This window comes from Theropithecus gelada, chromosome 13 (genome assembly GCF_003255815.1).
Source record: "Theropithecus gelada isolate Dixy chromosome 13, Tgel_1.0, whole genome shotgun sequence".
Classification (NCBI taxonomy): Eukaryota; Metazoa; Chordata; class Mammalia; order Primates; family Cercopithecidae; genus Theropithecus; species Theropithecus gelada.
Genome location: NC_037681.1, coordinates 68,866,186 through 68,887,076, shown reverse-complemented (window position 1 = coordinate 68,887,076; position 20,891 = coordinate 68,866,186). Strand labels below are relative to the sequence as shown.

General features: G+C 37.0%; 1 protein-coding gene across 1 annotated transcript in view; it reads right to left on the bottom strand.

The window, feature by feature from the left end:
• The window catches only part of FOXN2 (forkhead box N2), a 64,461-nt gene extending 43,777 nt beyond the window's left edge, over positions 1 to 20,684 (bottom strand). Inside the window, exons 1-2 of the mRNA XM_025354767.1 lie at positions 20,518 to 20,684; positions 7,081 to 7,221 (exon numbers count right to left, since the gene is read on the bottom strand). The gene's annotated coding sequence lies outside the window, so the exon portion shown is untranslated. The remainder of the gene's footprint in view (positions 1 to 7,080; positions 7,222 to 20,517) is intronic.
• Positions 20,685 to 20,891: the final 207 nt, after the last annotated feature.

Sequence of the window (20,891 nt, the reverse complement as noted above, 5' to 3'; positions counted from 1 at the left end):
TCCCAAAGTGCTGGGATTATAGGCGTGAGCCACCGCCCCCACCCAATATAGCTTTTTCTTAACTTCATAAGATGCTATTACTATTTATGCAGTCCATTTTTATTCACCCATATAATTGTCACTCTCTTTCATCGTTTCTTCTTAAATCTCAGATTTTCTACCTATGATCATTCACTTCTGCTTAAAAAATAGTCAGTGAACTTTCACATTTTGTTTGTATGAACATGTCTTTATTTTGTCCATGATCTTGAAAGATGTTTTTGCTATAGAATTCTACACTGTTATTTTGTCTCACATATCATTTCATAGTCCATTACTATTTCCATTACTGTTATCGGAACCTGATAATCCTTTGGAGGCAATGTCTTTTCTCTTAAAAATGTTCCCTTTATTAACCTCTTTTGTATTTTCCAATTTCTTGTCTATATTGTGCTCTAAATTTCCTAAGATTTACCTTTCATTATGCTAACTTTTCAATATATTTGCTTTTATACCTATTCACTGAATTTTAATTTCAATTACTATTTTCATTTCCAGAACTTCTGTTTCTGTTTCAACATGTTTGCTCTTTTTATTTTTAAGCCTCTTACTGAACATATTAAATGTATTTATTTTCTATTTTCCATCTGATAATTCCAAAATGTGAACTATTTGCAGATCTGACTCAAATGATTCTCTTAGATTGTGCCTTTTTCCTTGGATGGTCTGCAGTTTTTATTATAAGCCACTTATTTTCATTAGAACTTTACCAATGGGAATTCTTTGATAATGATGATTACACGTTAGGTTTTATCAGGCCCTTGGGAGTAGTAACAGCCCAGGATCATTTTAAATTCTTAAGGTTTAGTGTGAATTCATGCTGCAACTAGTGTGAGAACTGGTTTGTGGTAGCGCATTTTCAGTGACATTTTTTCGATTTACAGCAATATTCGAGAAAAAAATTTACCTGTAGAAACCCTGGGGGCATAAAGGGAAAGAATTTCTATATTACTCTTACAAAAGTGCAGTACAATGGGGCTCCAAATTAATGAGGAAGACTATTTCCTGCTAAATGCTCCACCCTGATTGGGTCTAGGCTTTGCTTCCTGATCCCTGAGCCCCACAAAGCCAAGAACAGAGAAGCTCACCTGTATGGCAAATATCCTCAAGGCAATAGCCAGGTTCAGAACTCAGCTTGCCCTAAGTACTCTCCCCTTTGCGCCAGAGCACTGATGCATTTAAGATTTTATTTTATCCAGCATTTTAGGTTGTTTTCAGCAGAAAGCTGAAGGTACTTGGTACCTTGATCCAGGTACGTGGTTCACCATGCTGCTGGAAACAGATATTTACATTAATTTCTGATGACAGTGTCACTGAAGTACATTATCCTTTATTTTAGCACAGAATTTCTTATGTTTTCCTTTCTGCCTCAGCACACTTGAGAAGTTTGACATACTTCTAGCAAGAGTTGCTCATTATGACAACGAATCCCAATCGGAAGTAGGTAAAGTACATATCCCTGGAGGTAAATGATTAATGGATACATTCTACAGGTCACAAGTGTTGCAAATTTTCATTTTGTGCTTTCATTTCAATAATAAAAAATGTATTTTGCCATTTTCAAAGAGAAAAGTGAGAGACATTTTTAAAGAAAACTGCTCTAAGAACTAAAGTTGGAGATTCTCAAAATGAGATTTTTTTTTCTTTAAAAGAGATCCATACTATTTGAGAGAGGCACTGCTCCATACTGAAAGGTCTCACATTGCTATATTTAAGTTACCAAACAAACCTTACTTCCATATCTTAGTCCTCAGTGGTACTGTATGTAGTCAATGTACCTGATTATACAGGTCTGCGATTCCTTATCTAAAAACCTTAGGGCCAAATATATTTCAAAATTCAGAATTATTTTGGATTTCAGAAAGGTAATACGATATCTATATATATATATATATTTCTCTCACATCCTAGTGAAGTCTAAGGCAATACCCCAAAATAAATATGTTAATATTTCTGTGGCAAAATGTATATTCACACTAAGAAGGGGGTAAAGACCACCAATACCCTTATATCCGCTCAGATCATGTTTTACCACTATAAGGGTTAAGAAAACTTTTGGTTTCCGGAGGATTTTGGATTTCTAAATCATGGAAATGGACTTACCGATTTATTAGCTGTTACAGAATGGAAAGCCAGGTAAAATTCATTAGAATTTCACATACCACCACAGATCTGAATAAAATCTTAATAATGGTAAAGAGCTCACCTTAAGGGACATGAATTTAACGCATAAACTTTCTGATTCCCCCACCCCCACAAATACTTATAAGTCTCTTTTTTGTCTATCTGTGGTTTAACAGTTGAGGATACAGAGTAAGTAATCTCCTGGTAAGGAAATGTATTATGAATTACTATAATGTCAGAAGTACCTAAATGTACATAGGAATTTTAAATATAGAAATTTAAATCTATATAAAAAGTATATAGGAATTTTAAATGCTAAAGTATTAGCTATATTGGACCATGATTATAGTATCTCTGCATCTAGCAATGTAGATAAAAGGTACAGAAAGAGATGTATAAGAGATACACTATTCAGAAGAACCTCTTCTGGTTCTTTTCTAAGAGACTTCAAATCAGAAACTTCTTGCATCTACTACATGCATGGCTCTGTTGTCATAGTTAGAGTCTATGGTAAATATTATATAATTTATAAAATGAAAGTCTTCTTCCTTTAGAAAGAAATTAACATACATAATACTAGGAGATATTGGGCAGAAACTTGAGGAGGCAATATATTTGAAGTTGAAATTGTGAAGGATAAGGAACTCCATTAATTTAAAAATTCGAAAAGTAAAATCTAAATCATTTATCTTGATATTAATTACATCTGGAGAGAGTGAAGCAAGGGATTATCAGCATGAGCTGTGAAGAAATACTGCTTGGGTTCAAATCCCAGCCCTGCCTTTCACTAAGCTATGAGACTTATCAATTTAGAATTATACTACTACTTACTTTCATAAGATTCTTAGTACAAATTAAACAACAAAAATAAAGCACTTAGAACAGAGGTACAGAGTAAGTATACAATGAATACTAGCTGCAGAGTTGGTAATGATGGTTATTACTATTATAAATTTTAAAATTATTAGCTTTCTTCCTAAAGTAGATGTATAAATATTATAACCTCTAAATATAAAGCTTAGGGTACAAAATCAGTAACAAGGCTTTATATTTTGAAGTTTTGAAATTAAAAAAATATTTGTCTAGTGTTAAGGATAGATCTCCCTCACGACCAATGATATCCACTGACGAGGTGGCCAAATGAGATCAGGACTTCTTGGAAGAGTGCCACAATATGTGTTTCATAATTTTCTTTATTATTCCACTTTCACTTCCTTATTATATTTGTCTCCATGCACTTTGCTTGCAGATATTTTGCCAATCATGCAACATGATAGAACCCTTCTTCTAATCCTTGTAGTTTAAATAATCCAAAAGAACTTAAAATACATAAACTTTTAATATTTTGTTATTAATGGCCAAGAAAGGTCTAAATTACTTTATTGACAGCTTTGTCTGATGCCAACATTCTCACACACACACAAAAGAATTTATGAACAATAAAAATAACTATACTACCTCTGAAATAATCATGAGTTTTCACTATTAATGCCATTCTCAATAATAAAAAGAAAAGACACAGCAACAAATGTAATGGCATCATCAAAACTGGACAAGAATATAAATATCTCCTAGTTACATTCATTTGTATCCAACTAATTTAGAATGTACTATTCTGTTTCAGAATTCTTAAGTTAAAATACTCAAAATAATAATATTCTATCCATTTTGAGATAATACTTTTAACAAATGAGGCAGATCTATGAAAAATATATAAATAACATGGTTAATTCCAGCCTAGCAACTACAGTACATTAAAAATACAGGTATATGAACATAAAATTTATTTAATGACCAAAAAAAATCCAGCTCAGTTAAGAAATTCTCATGAACATAAAGGTTCTGGGTTTTTTTCTTCTGGTTCTGTCACCCAGGCTGGAGTGCGGTGGCATGATCATAGCTCACTGCAACCTCAAGCTCTTGGGCTCAAGTGATCCTCCCACCTCAGCTCCCTGAGTAGCTGGGACAACAGGTGTGTGTCACCACACTCAGCTAATATTCTTATTTCTGTAGAGGCAGGGTCTCCCTATGTTGCTCAGGCTGGTCTCAAACTCCTGCGCTCAAGGATCCTCCTGCCTTGGCCCCTCCCTAATTGTAAGGATTACAGGTGTGAAACACTGTGCCTGGCCAACATAAATGATTTTTAGTGTACTCTTTAATAACTTACATAGGTCCACAGCAAATAAAGCATAGCTGCAATTAACTCGGTTCGATTAATTATGGGTTCAATACCTTTAAAAAGTGCTTTTAAAGGTTTATTATTGAATCTCTTCATGCCACATTTTCAATTTTATTTAAGTTTCTATCTTACGTATACTACAGTTCTTAGGGTCCTAAATCTATGTTGTTTCTAAATAATTGTTTAATTTTTTAAAATTTATATTTCATCCATTATATTGTCTAAGAATTCTTACTGGGAAATAAAATATAGCACTGAGAAAAGACTCAGATCAAAACAAAATACGATAGTCAATTCTTGATAGCCCAAAGCAAACTTAGGCAAATTTAGTGTTTCCTTGTACCCTTGGGCCAGTCACTGAATATCTTTCCTTATTACCTCTTTGGGTAATGAAGAACATCAATTGTGCTGTTTCTAATAAGCTTTACTACATGGAGTGAAAAAGAACCATGCCATCTGTTATTTCTACTAGAACTGGAAAGAAGTTGAAACCAACACTTGAATAACTGTACCAAGAGGCCTGAGGAAGACTGTAGTCAGTCCCAGGCTTTAAGCAAGAAATAATTAACCTCAAACTATATGGCTGTATCTAGCCTACAGACAAAATTGTTTCTCACCATTTTGACCCTACTACTCCAGCTTCTTACTTAAAATCAGTCCCATTAAATGCTTAAACATGTGAATCCTGAAGCATATAAAAATAGGATTTTTTGGTTACACTTAATTTAAAAGTTTACAATCTCTAATTCTTTTTAGGTGGTCTTAAGACATTTGGAAACTTTAACTGCATGTCATCAGCAAATAAATCAATTTCACAAATGTCAAAAGAGCAACCAGAAAGCAGGCATCATCTCAGATTTGTGGCTTTCTTATCCAATCACTCTCAAGTAACCAATATTAAAAAAACAAATTGACTTAGGCTAAGATAACCCTACTAAAGGGAAAGAGATAGTCATTCACTGAATTCAGATCACTAAACAATGTTTTTCACAGAAAAAGAAATGTCTACTACAGAGCTATGGCAAAGCCCAGAAATCCAAATGTTTGTCAATTTTATGGAAACTGCCTAGCAATTAGTTCAATTCTTCACTGCAATTTATTTAAGCTTTGCCACTAAGATTTAATATATAATCAAATAAATTTCCATTCAATTTTCCTCTCCTTTCCTCACTTCCAATATTCTTAGGAATGAATCATATTTATTAATTATAATAAGGTACCATTTCTCAAGCCTGGAAGCCACAGCATTGTATTTCCCAGATTTATTCAAAAGTATAATCAGATTACAATAAACTTGACATAATATATTTTAGCAGTTTATAGATACTAATATTTTCTAAATCTGAAGACTTCCTCATTTTAAAAAAAAAAACAATTTTTTATTTTTTTTTCCTTGTAATTAAGGTTGGTTCTCACTCAAAAAAGGAAAACAATTTTCTTCCTGTTAATTTGTCGAGTCAGTAGCAAAAATAAAGTCTAGCATTTACTGAACGCACATTATCTGCAATGCACTGTGTAATAATAAACTTAACAGCCACTACAGCTTTAAAGATATTCCATAATCTCAGAATATCTAAAAACATTGGTAAACCTCATGTAAGAAAAAAAAGGCATATAAAAGGAAGGAACTCACAACCTTTCCTACTGATTTAACAATACATTTTTGTTTTGATTAAGATTCTCCATTATAAATAATGTCTATCCCCATAAAATCCAATACTGAGATTACATGGTAAAATCAAATCCCAAATGTACTGCAAAAAGATGTATATTTGATTATAATGCTACATGATGTCATGCATCCAGGAGAACTGAAGCATTATGGTCTCTTAGGGATAAAACTGCCTCTTGGTCATAGATTTAGGTGACACAGCATGTGATCCATTGTCTCTAAACAAAAAATGTGTGCAGCTGCATTTTCTAGTCAAGGGGGATGGGAGTGCAGAATACAAAAGGGTCAAAGATCTGTCTCGTGGAGAAATTGCTTCTCAAATGAGAGTAAAAAATGAAATAAAAGTGAGTGGGGGGAAACCTTTCTCCAACTCACACTAAAAGCAGATACCCTTAAAACTAAAACAAAATTAAAAAAATATGTGTGGAAACCTTCCACTGAATTCACTTTTCTCCTATACTAACTTGCCCAGATTCAATTTGTAAACCATGTGTTTAGATGCCACTTCTATTTAAATATTAATAATTTTCTGTCAATTGTACATAGTATATAGACTTTCTCTACACAATGTTGCAGTATTTGTCTCAAAAAGAAAAGTGTAGTCATTCGTCCCTTTCTTGGGGAAGTTAAAATGAACCAATAACCTACAAACCTGATATTTTCTGCATAAAGACCAAATACATTAAAATGAGTCCCTAGCACATAATCCTCCTCCCTTTCACAGAAACACCGATTTCAAAAAGCAGTACCACAAAAGATCTAAATTGAGTGAAAACTGTTTTAAGAAAAATGGTTATTTTTAATAAATGTTAAAAAAAATTGGTGACTAAATAATTCATAAACTTCTATTATCTCAAACATAGCACTTACATACCCTACACGTTACTAAATATGACAAAAAAGAACCACTACTAGCTCTTAGAGTAAATCTGACTTAGAAAACCCATCTACTTAAACTTCAGGACTGCTATCAATGCCACATCTAAACACAACTAAGTTAAAAGCAGAAAAAAACTGACAGCACAGAAATCAAAGAACAAAAATATAAGGATAAAAATATACTTACCATCTAGAATCAGAAGTAATATCACCTGTACTATAAGTCATACAGTGACCAATTATTAGCCAACCAGCACTTTGGTTTTTTGACAGACTTGTACAGTCAGCCCTCTCCATCTGTGGGTTCTGTATCCATGGATTCAACCAACTGCACATCAGAAATATTTGGGGGGAAAAAAAGGTTGGTTGTATCTGTAACGAACAGATACAGACTTTTTTTTCTTGTCATTATTCCCTAAACAATACAGTATAACAACTATTTTGTAGGATTTACATTGTATTAGGTATTATAAGTAATCTAGAGACTTAAAGTACAGTATACGGAAGGAAGTGGGTAGGTTATATGCAAATACTACACCAGGTAATACAAGAAACTTGAGCATCTGTGGATTTTGCTATCTTCAGGAGGTCCCAGAATCAATCCCCCATGATATCAAGGGATGACTATATTGACTTGAAAAACAACACTGAAAGGAACAAAGTTACAGAAACCTAAAAAGTCAACAGATCTAATGTCCTAAAGGACAAATTTGATTGGCATTTGAATATAAACAAGCGGTCTTGTCATCAAAATTTGTTTATGTATAATATTTCAATGCCTTGAATATAAGTCATAGTCATGTAGTAAATCATCTATAGCCAACTGAATTGCTCCACTGAAAAGAAGCATCTTTTAAAAGTATATTCGTGATCAGAAATAAATCTAATAAATGCAGACAATATCTTACTAACAGCCCTAATGTCAAATTTGGAAAGCAAGAGTAAAACTTAGGACTCTATACTGATTGGTTTAATATATTGATTTTATATGTAATTCTAAAAGCAAAAATATAATTAACACAAAATTAAGTTGATTTTAAATAGGGTTACATTAACCTCATACGTACCCTGACTTAAAAATATATTTATGCTAAAAAATTATTAAAGATATTCATGTTATTAAAGACTATCTCCAGCTGGGCACGGTGGCTCACACCTGTAATACCAGCACAGCACTTCGGGAGGCCAAGGCAGGTGGATCACCTGAGGTGGGGAGTTTGAGACCAGCCTGACCAACATGAGAAACCACGTCTCTACTGAAAATACAAAATTAGGTGTGGTGGCGCATGCCTGTAATCCCAGCTACTTGGGAGGCTGAGGCAGGAGAATTGCTTGAATCCAGCAGGCAGAGTTTGCGGTGAGCCAAGATCGCGCCATTGCACTCTAGCCTGGGCAACAAGAGTGAAACTCTGTCTCAAAAAAAAAAAAAAAAAAAAAAAAAAGACTATATCCAGATCATTTTAGAAAGTAATACTTTCTAAAATAAATGTTTCTAAATAAACTTACATGGAATATAACCTAAATTCTAAAAAGCCATTATCAACTGCAGTTACATATAGCTAAGTAGTCTAGTGGTCACTACTAGCAGACATGGTTAGCAAGTGAGTGGATGTTAGTTCTATTTGCTACTATAAATACTGGAAAAGAAAATGACTATTTTTTTTTTCTTTTTGGAGACAGATTAATGTTTGCAGTATTTTGTTTTGCTTTTTTTTTTTTTTTTTTAAACCTGTTGAGTTTGAGATGTTTGTGAGATATCCAAGTAGGACAGGCATTTGGGATATACATGATCTAAAGTTCAGGAAAGAGGTCTGGTCTGGAGATAACTTTTGGAGTCATTAAATCTGAAATAGCTCTCAAATCTGTCCACTTTTCTCCATTTTCACTGTCACAACTATAGTCTAGGTCAACATTATCTTTCATCCAGACCACTGCAAAGGTAGTATAGGTTGAATACTCACTCCTTATCAGAAATTCTTGAGACCAGAATGCTTTGGATTTGGGATTTTTGGGGACTTTGGAATGTTTATTTGTATATATATGATGAGATACTTTACGGATGAGACCTAAGTCCAAACATAATATTCATTTGTTTCATATATATCTTATACAAACAGCCTGAAGGTAATTTTATTTTTCCCTTAGAGATGCTGAATAAACCATGTGTTGGTTTGAATAAACCATGCACCTGCATTTTGACTACAAACCATCACATTAGGTCAGGGATGGAATCTTCCACTTGTGGCATCATGTTGGCACTCAAAAAACTTCAGATTTTGGAGCATTTCAGATTTTGGGTTTTTGCATTAGTGATGCTCAACCAGTATACATGAATGGAAACCCCTATGGTGTGTTCTGCACAACCACACACAGTAGCTCCTACAGTATCTTCCTAAATTAAGTCTCCCTACACTTATGCCAGACTCTCTCTTAATTTGTTATCTGTAATATAGCTAATGTAATATTGCAAATGCAAATCTAGCAATGTCCCTTTCCTGCTTAATCCATCATGGGGACCCTTAGGTCAAAATCCTTAACCTTGTATACAAGACCCTGTGTATTTTAGCCATGCTCTAACCTTTCAGGACACATTTTTTGCCACCCTTTTCCTTGTTCTTTTCATTTCATATATCTGAATAGACCATGCTTTCTCCTCTCTCAGAGCCTATACACATCCTACTCCTGCCTGGAAGACTCTTCATTCCACCTAATCCTGGCTAACTGCTATTTATTACTCACACCTCAGCTTGGAAATCTTGGGAGAAGAAGGCCGGGCACGGTGGCTCATGTCTGTAATCCCAGCAATCTGGGAAGCCAAGGCAGGCAGATCATTTGAGGCCAGAAGTTTGAGACTGGCCTGGCCAATATGGCAAAAACCCCACCTATACTAAAAATACAAATATTAGCTGGGCATGGTGGTGTGTGCCTCTAATCCCAGCTAGTTGGGAGGCTGAGGCATGAGAATCATCTGAACCTGGGAGACACAGGTTGCAGTGAGCCAAAATCGCGCCACTGCACTCCAGCATGGGTGACAGAGGAAGACTCCGTCTCAAAAAAAAAGAAATCTTGGGGGAAGAATTCTCTAAAATCCCAGAGTATGGAGGAGCCCCAGTTCTACTCTCCCACAGTGCTCTTTTTGATAACAATTGCCACACCTGAGATGGTTTAATACATATCTTTCTTGACTAACTGAAAGCTTGATAAGGGCAGAGCTAGTTGTCTGTTTTGTTTATTGCTCAAATATTTGTTGTCCGGCAAATCTTGGCTCTAGTTCTGCTAGTACGTAATTTTGTCATCTGTAAAATGAGATGTTAGACTTTATAATAATAATATAAATTCTAATCAAAACTGAAATTCAAATATTACTAGCTTTCCTATAGATACATACACGTGAGATCTACATTTCCCCTCTGTATCTATTCCACATACACTCACGTTATATTCCATACATATTTACAGATGTATGTGTACATTACAAATACACACACACAGAGAATGAAAGAGCTAGTATTTTCATAAATTAAAAAAAACTCATTGAATGCTTATTGGTAACAGGTATTGTTGTAAATACTTTACTAGTATTAACTCTTTTAATCTTACTCATAACAACCCTATCAAGTAGTTGCCATTATTAGTGTCTATTTTATATGCAGAAACACATACAGAGAAAGATTAAACAGTGTGCTCCAAACTGGAAGTACGGCTCCAGAGTTCACACTATTCACTACTACACTAGCCTGACATCCTGCCTAGATTGCTTTATAAGTACCAAAGACCAAAAACAAACAAACAAGCAAAAATCAATATATGATTCAGTATCTACATCCTCAAGCTAATGCTTCTGTATTAGAAGTCAGTCCAAACTATACTAATCCTGTTCCAATACATTTCTCTACATGCTTGCTTTTGATATTCTAACAACTGGATTGTCTACCTTCCCTATCATCATTCAGTCAAACCCTAATATTTAAGGCCTAGTAACAACTCCTCCACATAATTCCCACCCCCAGCTTTTTTCTGTTAAGAGTCTTTAAATCTCTCCATGTTCCAACTGCATTTACATTTCTTCTTTTTACTGTAATTATTTATGTTAAGAGAGCAAAAGAAACAATAGACATGAGATCACTTCATAAACACTAAAGTTATTTTATAAGATACTTAATACACACCAAGTCAAAAGTATTGTTAACCAAAGAAAGAAAATAGAAAACAATGGACTCAATATCCCTAAACAGAGTACTTCAAAAGCAAGCACAACCTGGCTCTAACTTGCTGCCAATTTGAATAGAAAGGGAAAATTATACCCAAACCATACCACATCATTAAGTTTTGTTTTAACTAATCAAAGAAGCCATTTTAATCAAACTACATGAAACAAAAAAAAAAATTGAAGGATGAAATATGATATTCATTCAAATATTTACTGATCCAGGAACTTTGGGAGGCCAAGGCAGGCATATCGCTTGAGGTCAGGAGTTCAAGACCTGGCCAAAATGGCAAAACCAGTCTCTACTAAAAATACAAAAATTAGCCGGGCAAGGTGGTGGGTGCCTGTAATCCCAGCTACTTGGGAGGCTGAGGCAGGAGACTCGCTTGAACCCAGAAGGAGGAGGTTGCAGTGAGCAAGATCGTGCCACTGTACTCCATCCTGGCTGACAGAGTGAAACTCTGTCGCAAAAATAAATAAATAAATAAAAAATTACTGAGCAATTTATCATTCACATACAGAATACTATACATTATACTATGTTTTCCGTTCTATTTTGTGATCTTTTCACTTTCTAAATTTCAGGTCTCTACTTAAGAGATAGTTGATGATATCTGACAATAGTATAGCAAAAGAAAACTTTTAAAATATGATTTTAATTCCATCTGAACAGTATTTCAAAGTAGTAATTGAAGGAAGTCAACAGTAAATTAATTTGTATAAAAAGCACTACTAAATTTGATAGCCATATGCAAAAGAATGAAACTGGACCCATCTCTCACCACATACAAAAATTAGCTATAGAAAAGACTTAAATGTAAGACCTGAAACTATACTATAAAAATCCTAGAAGCAAACCTAGGAAAAACTCTTCCGAACATTGGCCTAAACAAAGAATTTATGACTAAGAACTCAAAAGCAACTGCAACAAAACCAAAAACAGACAAATGAGACTTAATCTGCTAAAAAGCTTCTGCACAGCAAAAGAAATAATCAATAAAGAGACAACCCACAGAATGGGAGAAAATATTAGCAAACTATAAATGTGACAAAGGACTAATATCCAGAACCTACAAGACACTCAACAAGAAAAACACAACTTTATCAAAAAGCGGGCAAAGGGCATGATCAGTTACTTTTCAAGACATAAAGCAGTCAACAAACATGAAAAAAATGCTCAACATCACTAATCATCAGAGAAATGCAAATTAAAACTACTATGAGATACCATCTTCCACCAGTCAGAAAAGCTATTTATCAAAAAGACAAAAAATAACAAAGCTGGCAAGGATGTGGAGAAAGGGGGAATGAGCATATACTGTTGGTGGGAATGTAAAGTAATACAGCCATTACAAAAAACCGTATAGAGGTTCCTCAAAAACTAAAATCAGAACTACCATGACGTTTCCGGTGACAGAGAATTCTAATTACCTTAATTTGATCATTATATGTTGTACCAAAATATCACATGTACCCTGAAAAATATATAAATTATAAAAAAGAAAAAAACAGAATATTTTTAAAATATTGATATACCAATAATAAACCTCCATTATGACTAAAGTCCACCTCATCCAATCCCTACACTTTGGGGAAAGTAAGTTCCTACTCTGTGTTCTCATAATACCCTTTAATGTATGTTTAAAAGAATATGTCTCATAATGCAATTATTTACTTACATGCATCTTATTCCTAGCACAGTATAAATGAAAGCATTCATACTTTCAAGAGATTGAATCCCAAAGTTACAACTAAAAAAAAAGAAACAGAGAATAAAATAACATCTCTATAAACAATAAAAGCAAGTCTGAAAGAGATACTCATAGAAGAGATAAAAATGAACTCCTATTTCAAAGCAAACTTAAAAAAAATTATATGAGAAATACATATCAGATATACATAGTATTATATATATATATCAAATATATCAGAATTAGAAAAGCTCAGAAGAAATGAGGTGCTCAAGAAAGAATTTAAAATAAAAGAGAAAAAATCATTTCAGAAACGAAGACTTAAAGGATTAAGAGAAAAAATGTATTGGATAAAATCTTAGAGAAACAGAAGGTGTAAAGAAAGCAAGCTTAATGAAAAATAAAAAAAGGAGGGGGGAGTGCAAGAATCTGCATGAGTGTGAACATGAGCAAGAAAGCAGGCTTAACTATAGCATCTAGGGATACGTACTTGAATAATAAAACCAAAAACGTAATTCATTTTCAGAAAAACCAGGACAGTGGTTACTTTTTAAAGGACAGGGTTACACAGGTGCTAGCCTTATAATTCACTAAGTTACACATTTGTTTAGTGTGGTTTTCTGCATTTGTTTCACTTTACAATTACAAAAAAAAAAAAAGAATTTAGGAAAATAAACTTCTGCTGACATTAATTTAAAACTACCTCTAGTCCAGGCACAGCAGCTCACACCTGTAATACAGGCACTTTGGGAGACCGAGGTAGGCAGATCACCTGAGGTCAGGAGTTCGAGACCAGCCTGGCCAACACGGTGAAACCCATCTCTACTAAAAATATGAAAAAATTAGCCAGGCGTGGTGGCTCATTCCTGTAGTCCCAGCTACTCCCAAGGCTGAGGCAGAATTGCTTGAACCCCAGAGGCGGAGATTGCAGTGAGCCGAGATCACGCCACTGCACTCCAGGACGGGCAACAAAGCAAGACTCCATCTCAAAATAAAAAAGGAACTTACTTGCTATTATAATTATGTATAATTATTTGCTTACAGTTCTATCTCAGCCACTAGACCTGTAGTTCTCAAACTTTCAATGTTATCCCACAATAAGAAATGTATTTTTTTCATGGAGACCCACAATATACATACACATATAACTAAAACAAAAATTTCATGAAATAATACTTTTACCCTTACCATATATAATGTACTAAAATTTATTTAGATTGTTTTTTAATAAAAGCTGGTCACAATTTCATGAAACAATACTTCTACCCTTACCACATAAAATGTATCAGAATTTTTTTAGATTGTTCTTTAAGAAAAGCTGGTCAGAATTTTCCACCCCAACTCAGTCACCCATTTAAGAAATACTACACTAGAGTCTAAATCCTTGTTGGCAGAACTCAATACATTCATTTGTATGCTCTAGTACAGACCATAACATGTAGTGAACATTTAAATGTTTAAATGAATGAATAAATATAGTAGATGCTGTACTAGAGAACTGAAACGGTATCTTCATTGCTTTGGGGCAAGTTAAAAAAAAAAAAAGAGAAACGTGAAACAGAAAGGCTCTCAAGTCAAACTGACGGACCAGCCACCAACATACTTATGCAATCTCTGACAAATGACCTAACCTCCTTGAGTCCCAGGGAATAATACCACTTACTTAACTTGCTAAAACAATAAAGTACCAACATTCCTGCCACAGAGTAAGCATTCTATAAATATTAGTTTCTCTCCCTACCTTGTATTCTTCCCTACTCCTTCTTAGGAACAGATCAAGATGTAAGCATCTCATCCTAACAACTACTCATTTTTTTAAAGAGTTCAGATTGTAATACAAAGATTAATGATTTTTTTCAAGTCTGAGAGATTTGGGTAAATACCCAGTATTGCATTTACACAATTTCTCATTATCTGTTTATGAGAATATGACACTCCTTACAGCATTATTGATAATTAAATTATGGCCAGGTGTAGTGGTTCATACTTGTAATTCCAGCACTTTGGGAGGTTGAGGTGGGCAGATCACTTGAGGTCAGGAGTTCAAGACTAGCCTGGCCAACATGGTGAAACCTCATCTCTACTAAAAATACAAAAATTAGCCAGGACAGGCACGGTGGTGTATGCCTGTAGTCCCAGCTACTCGGGAGGTTGAGGCTGGAGAATTGCTTGAACCCGGGAGGCGTTCAAGCCGAGATGGAGCCACTCACTGCACTCCAACATGGGCAACAGAGCACAACTCCATCTCAAAAAAAAATTAAATTATATACTCATGTGTCTAGTATAACCATGCCAGTACACAGCAGACACAATAAAGACTGCAGTTGTTGCTATGATTATTAATAATCATTGTTCAATCAGCATAGAAAGAGGTAGTATTTAAACTGAATTTTTAAGGATGGAAGGGTTGGACAAAGGCATGGTGCAGTTAAAAGGATCAGTAAAATCTTAATTATAAGAAATCTCTTCTCCTTTTTTTCCTATTTCCTCTTGTAAGGAAAAGAAAAAAACTACAAGGATGTAAATGTGTCAATTTCCACAATTCTCTATCTCCAAAGTTATATACAAAACTCAGAATAACCACACTAACCCAGTATCAATGCAAAATTTGAATGTAAATATTGGCCCGATGAGGTGGCTCATGCTTAAAATCCCAGCGCTTTGGGAGGCTGAGGTAGGAGGATCCCTTGAACCCAGGAGTTTGAGAAGAGCCTGGGCAACATAGTCAGACCTCCCCTCTACAAAAAAAAAAAAAAAGAAAAATTAAAAAATTAGCCAGGGGTGGTGGAGCATCCCTGTGGTCCCAGCTACTTGGTAGGTGAGGCAGGAGGCAACTTGAGCCTAAGAGGTGGAAGTTGCAGTGCACTGTGATTGTACCACTGCACTCCAGCAGGGTTGGGGAGTGTGACCCTGCCTAAAAAAAAAAAAAAAAAAAGATTTTAAACATATAAAAATTCTGTTCAATGGGCTATACAATTTAAAGTGTATTAATGACATATTTTAGAAAGAATTTCAATTAAGAGTTCAAAGTAAGAGTGTTTTGTAGTTAACCCAGTTTACCAGAAAAATATTAACTGGAATCTTTACTTAATAAGTCTTTAATAAAATTTTATTCTCCAATAAAATTGGTATTATTTGGTTAAAAACATTCCCAAAAACATTTCCAATGTTAGGATAGCAGCACTGTTCTACTCTTCTATTAAATATACAGTAAATTCCCTCCAAAAACGTTTATTATCACTTTGAAAACTTTGGTTAATGTTTTTTATTTCCTCAGCCTCATTTTCTTTTTCCATAAATAAATAAGCATGGCTTCTCATAGAGAGACCAGGGTCCCTGTTGTTTTCCCCATGTGTTTTCTCCAACATACCTTTCAAAAAACTTCTCATAAAAAAAAAAAAAAAAAAGCTTTTGAGTAGCAGAAGCACCAATAACTGTAAAAATACTAGCAAGAAGGCAAGAATTTTCTTCTAACACCTGTAAACATTTTTAAGATAGGAAGATAGTTAACAGTAATTAAACTATCCCAGTGATTTAACAGTAATATATCTACTTGGGAAGAATCAAAGTAATTTTCCATTATCTGTGCTGGGAGCAAAGAGATGTCTATTTTTATGGTACGTCTATTTAACCTTTATGCTAATAGCATATATTCTAAATGTTTACTCAAGAGCTTTTATTATTTAGCCTTTTAGGGCTTTAGTAATTTTATGTTTATAAACTGTCAACGAAATCAGGACCTAAGGTGAGGAGACACATCCTATGTGATATTTAAATCAGGCAGGCTCCAGAAGAGAAATGTCTCTCTTGCTCACCACTGTATTCTTAGCAACTACATACAATAGATACTAAATAAATATCTGTCCAACTTTAAATATTCGTTTATAGAAAGGAAAATTAGGTTGAGGGAAATTAAAAAATACACGAATCAAAATCAGGTTGAGGCTTTTGAGTATGGCACGTACTTAGCGACTTGCTTCCAAAAGAGTAGATTGGAAGGAGGCAGGAAAGTGGGCGAAACTCCACAAAGATCTCAACCATGTGATCAAGGTAATTATCATCAGTTTTATCATGTTGTTAGTTTGTATCATTGATATGATGTGATGAGGTTGGCACTTCATCTCTGTTATCTTCCTCCCTAAAACTCATAATCCCAGTCTAATCATCAGAAAAATACCAGATAAACCTCAATTGAGGGATATTCTATAAAATGTCTGACAAGTACTTCTTAAAACTGTCATAGTCATCAAAACAAAGAAAAGTCACAGAAAGTGAAATTCTGGAACAACAAAAAAAGACATTAGGGAAAAATTAGTGAAATTGGAATAAAGTATGTAGTCTAGTTAATACTACTGTAACAATTTTGTTTCCTTAATTGCGACAAATGTACCATTGCAATGTAGGAAATTGAACAGGAGAAACTGGGTGAGGTATACTCTGTCTACTAGCTTGCAACTTTTCTGTAACTATAAAACTATTCTAAAATAAAAAGTTTATTTAAATAGAAAAGTTAGGGTAAGGGAAATAAAGTATATATGAATCAAAATCCCTTGGAAGCAAATAATAATAAACGTTCTTTTGATTCCTTTATCTTTAGTGAAAGGATAGGGATAGCATTCTCATTTATGAAATAAAATTACTAATAAAACGATACCATAAGCCAGGCATGGTGGCTCCCGCCTATAATTCCAGCACTTTGGGAGGCTGAGGCAGGGGGACACCTGAGATCAGGAGTTGGAGACCAGCCTGGCCAACATGATGAAACTCGGTATCTACTAAAAATACAAAAATCAGCCAGGCGTGGGCGCCTGTAATCCCAGCTACTCTGGAGGCTGAGACAGGAGAATCACTTGAATCCGGGAGGTGGAGGCTGCAGTGAGCCAAGATCGCGCCACTGCACTCCAGCAATACTATATGCATTGTACATATCTGTAGTATGAATTTTGAAGTCACATATGACCAAAGCAAAAGCTCCTTTAAATGTTAGTTTTCCAAAGCATCAATCTTTGTTCTTAACCCTTCAAAAATTCTTTTTTTGTGTGAGACGGAGTCTCGCTCCGTTGCCCACACTGGAGTGCAGTAGCATGATCTCAGTTCACTGAAACCTCCACCTCCTAGGTTCAAGCGATTCTCCTGCCTCAGCTTCCCGAGTAGCTGGGACTACAGGTATGCCCCATGAGGCCCAGCTAATTTTTGCATTTTTGCCATGTTGGCCAGGCTGGTCTCAAACTCCTAACCTCAGGTGATCCTCCTATCTCAGCCTCCCAAAGTGCTGGGATTACAGGCACGAGTTAAGTAATCCTTTTTTCAAGAGATAAGAGCCTGGCTACATTGTACAGGCTGGAATTGAACTCCTGATCTCAGGAGATCCTCCTGCTTAGTCTTTAAGTATTTTATGACCTCATTTACTTTTCTTTCTCAACTAAAAATTGCTCTTAGTGGTTAACACATATACTTATCTCTCAATTGTATTGTCTTTTCTGCCCTGAGGCCTAGATACCACTTCAATAGCTTTATCTATTTTCTCTGATTGAGCACCATCGTTATGGGGTAATTAAAATTCCAATAAAATGATGTTGCTATAACTTCTCTATACAGTTCTTCTTGCGCAGATTTTAAATGGTTCCTGTGGTTTAACATTCTTCAAGTAAAACTGATTCAAATAAAAACATACATTACAGAAATAATTCAAATCTATCAAAGCATTCACAAAATGAAACGATGCATTAGTAAACAAGGACTGTCCTTAAATTCAAAAATTTTCCAAACTCTCCAAAAGTTTATTTTTTATCTCCAACTCTTTGACCTTCTACTTTTATACAGTCTAAAAACTATATTTTATTCTCTTAAAATCAGTTCATGTTAACATTCATATTAACTTCACATTTTTTCAAAAAAAGCCTTAAAAAGTATACATATACACCAATCAAATCACTACTTCATCCCTAAAAAAGTATTTTCACTGTTAATGTTATTTACTATGTTTAGATCACAATTTTTACGTAAAAAGAAAAAAAAAAACCTGAGATATTTCTAAAACTATCAAAAAGAAATCCTCCAGATAATGCAATTATTTCTGATTACATTAGAATCTCTCATTAATGGTTTTGAAATTCAAGTAATATTTTTTCCCAAAGTTGGCAAACTCCATAATGCACTATTCTACTATTCCCCATCACTCTATGATGGTACCTAATAATGCTGAGGTTTTAAAGATGGATCATCAAAACAGCAGAGAATGGCAAAAAACGTCAGTATACACCTTAGAAGTCCCGCAAGGAAACAGAGGTAAGTCTTAAGATTCGGATGGAACAGGTACAGGCATTAATGGCTCAGCTTCCTCCTCTTCGCCATCTAAGAAAGCACCAAGATAAACGTACAAGCAAAGCGACAGCACAGTTACAAAGCCCCTGGCTACCAGAGAAACCTCAGCCCCTAGTGCCGCCAGTGCACTCTATTACACTCAGCCGACCACGTGGCTGTCACAATCAGAAAAAAGATATGAGAAACAGCTTCAACTGACCTGGAAATACTTAACCGCCCTCCTCCCCTCACCTCGGAGTTGGGGTGGAAGAAAGTCTGTGTCATTTCTTTGCACGCTAAAACTCTTTTCCCAGTAGGAAGAAAATGAAGTTCAGAGACTGCTGTAAAGAGACTTTAAAGCAGAAATCCAGTGCAAGAACACTGCGAGAGTGTGGCTGCTTCTGGCTCCTCAGCGAAGCAGACACCCCAACTCCCGAGAGCTGCGGTGGGAACAGAGGCATTTTGCAAAGGTGCAAAAGCGGGTGGAGTTAAGCAGGAGTGGAGGATGGAGCACGGAACACATAGACCTGGGCTGCTTTCCCCTAACTACCACCGTCCTGCCGGGTTCCACACAGGCTGCTGCTGCAGTGGGGCAAACTCGGAAGGCTGAAGGGCCTCTCCCACTTCAGACCTCTCACCTTGCCAGGAAAGAGAGGACTGAAAGGCAAAGGTAACCACGGCCCCAAAGGAGGCGGCGATCAGGAAGTGTCCATATTGCAGCACTGAAACATTAGCTCCCTCTCAAGACAGCCACCCTCGGAGGCCCCCAAGAGGCGGTGGAGGGGCGAGAGGGTGCTGGGGTCGCCCCCCCACACACACACCCAGAACCCGCCTCTGCCCACCACAACGCCCGGCCGCCCCCGGCACCTCCCCGGGCACTACTTGGCGGGGCCCACCCAGTCCCAACTGGGGCCGGACGAGGACTCCGAGCCCGGCACGTCTCGCTCCACTTCAAGCCAGAGGAGGGGGCGTTGCAAAGGCTCCGAGGTGCTTCGGGTACTTTCCTAACAGCAGATTCCAGTCCCGAGCCGAGCCCTGAGGGTCCTCGGGACCCCCTCCACCCCTTCCCGGAGAGACGACACCCTTCGCCGCGGTTTCCGCCGCGCGACAGCCCCTCCCGGGAGGTCATTACCTCTCAGGAAAAACTCCTAACTCCTCACAAGCCACACTCCCCTCAGTTCGACATCCCCCGGAGCCCACACACCACCCGATACGCGCGCCGGGGACACCCCCGCGCCGGCGCAAATTCCTCATGGGACAAAAATGTCCGGGCGCGTCACGGGACAGCCGCCTACGCGCCCCAAGCCTGGCGCGGGTCGCTCGCGCTGCCTCCGCGCCCGGGAGCTGCGCCGCGGGCTGAGGCGGGGAGCGCCGACCGCGGGCGGCGCCGACCCAGGAAGGCACGGCTCCGCTCGGGACTCACCGTCAGCTCGGCCGACCGGCCGGGAGGCAAGGGACCGGCCAGGGAAGACACAATATGGCAGAGCACCGCAGCTGCTCCCTAAAGCTTCCAGCAGTCGCCTCCGGGAAGACGCGGCCACGAGCAGGCAGCAGCAGCTGCAGTGGCGGCTCCGGCAGCACCACATCCCCCTCCCGCTCGCTTCCTCCCCCTCCCTCCCCTTCCCCTTCCCCTTCCCCTTCCCCGCTGCCATGGCAACGCGGCGCCAAGGAGATTAGCCCCGCCTCTCCCTCCAGTCCCGCCTCCCGGGACCCCGAGGAAGGGGGCTCGGCCGACTGCTCCTGGTTCCCGCCCACCTCCTACCGAAGGGACGGGCCTGGGATCCGGCTGGCTGCCCG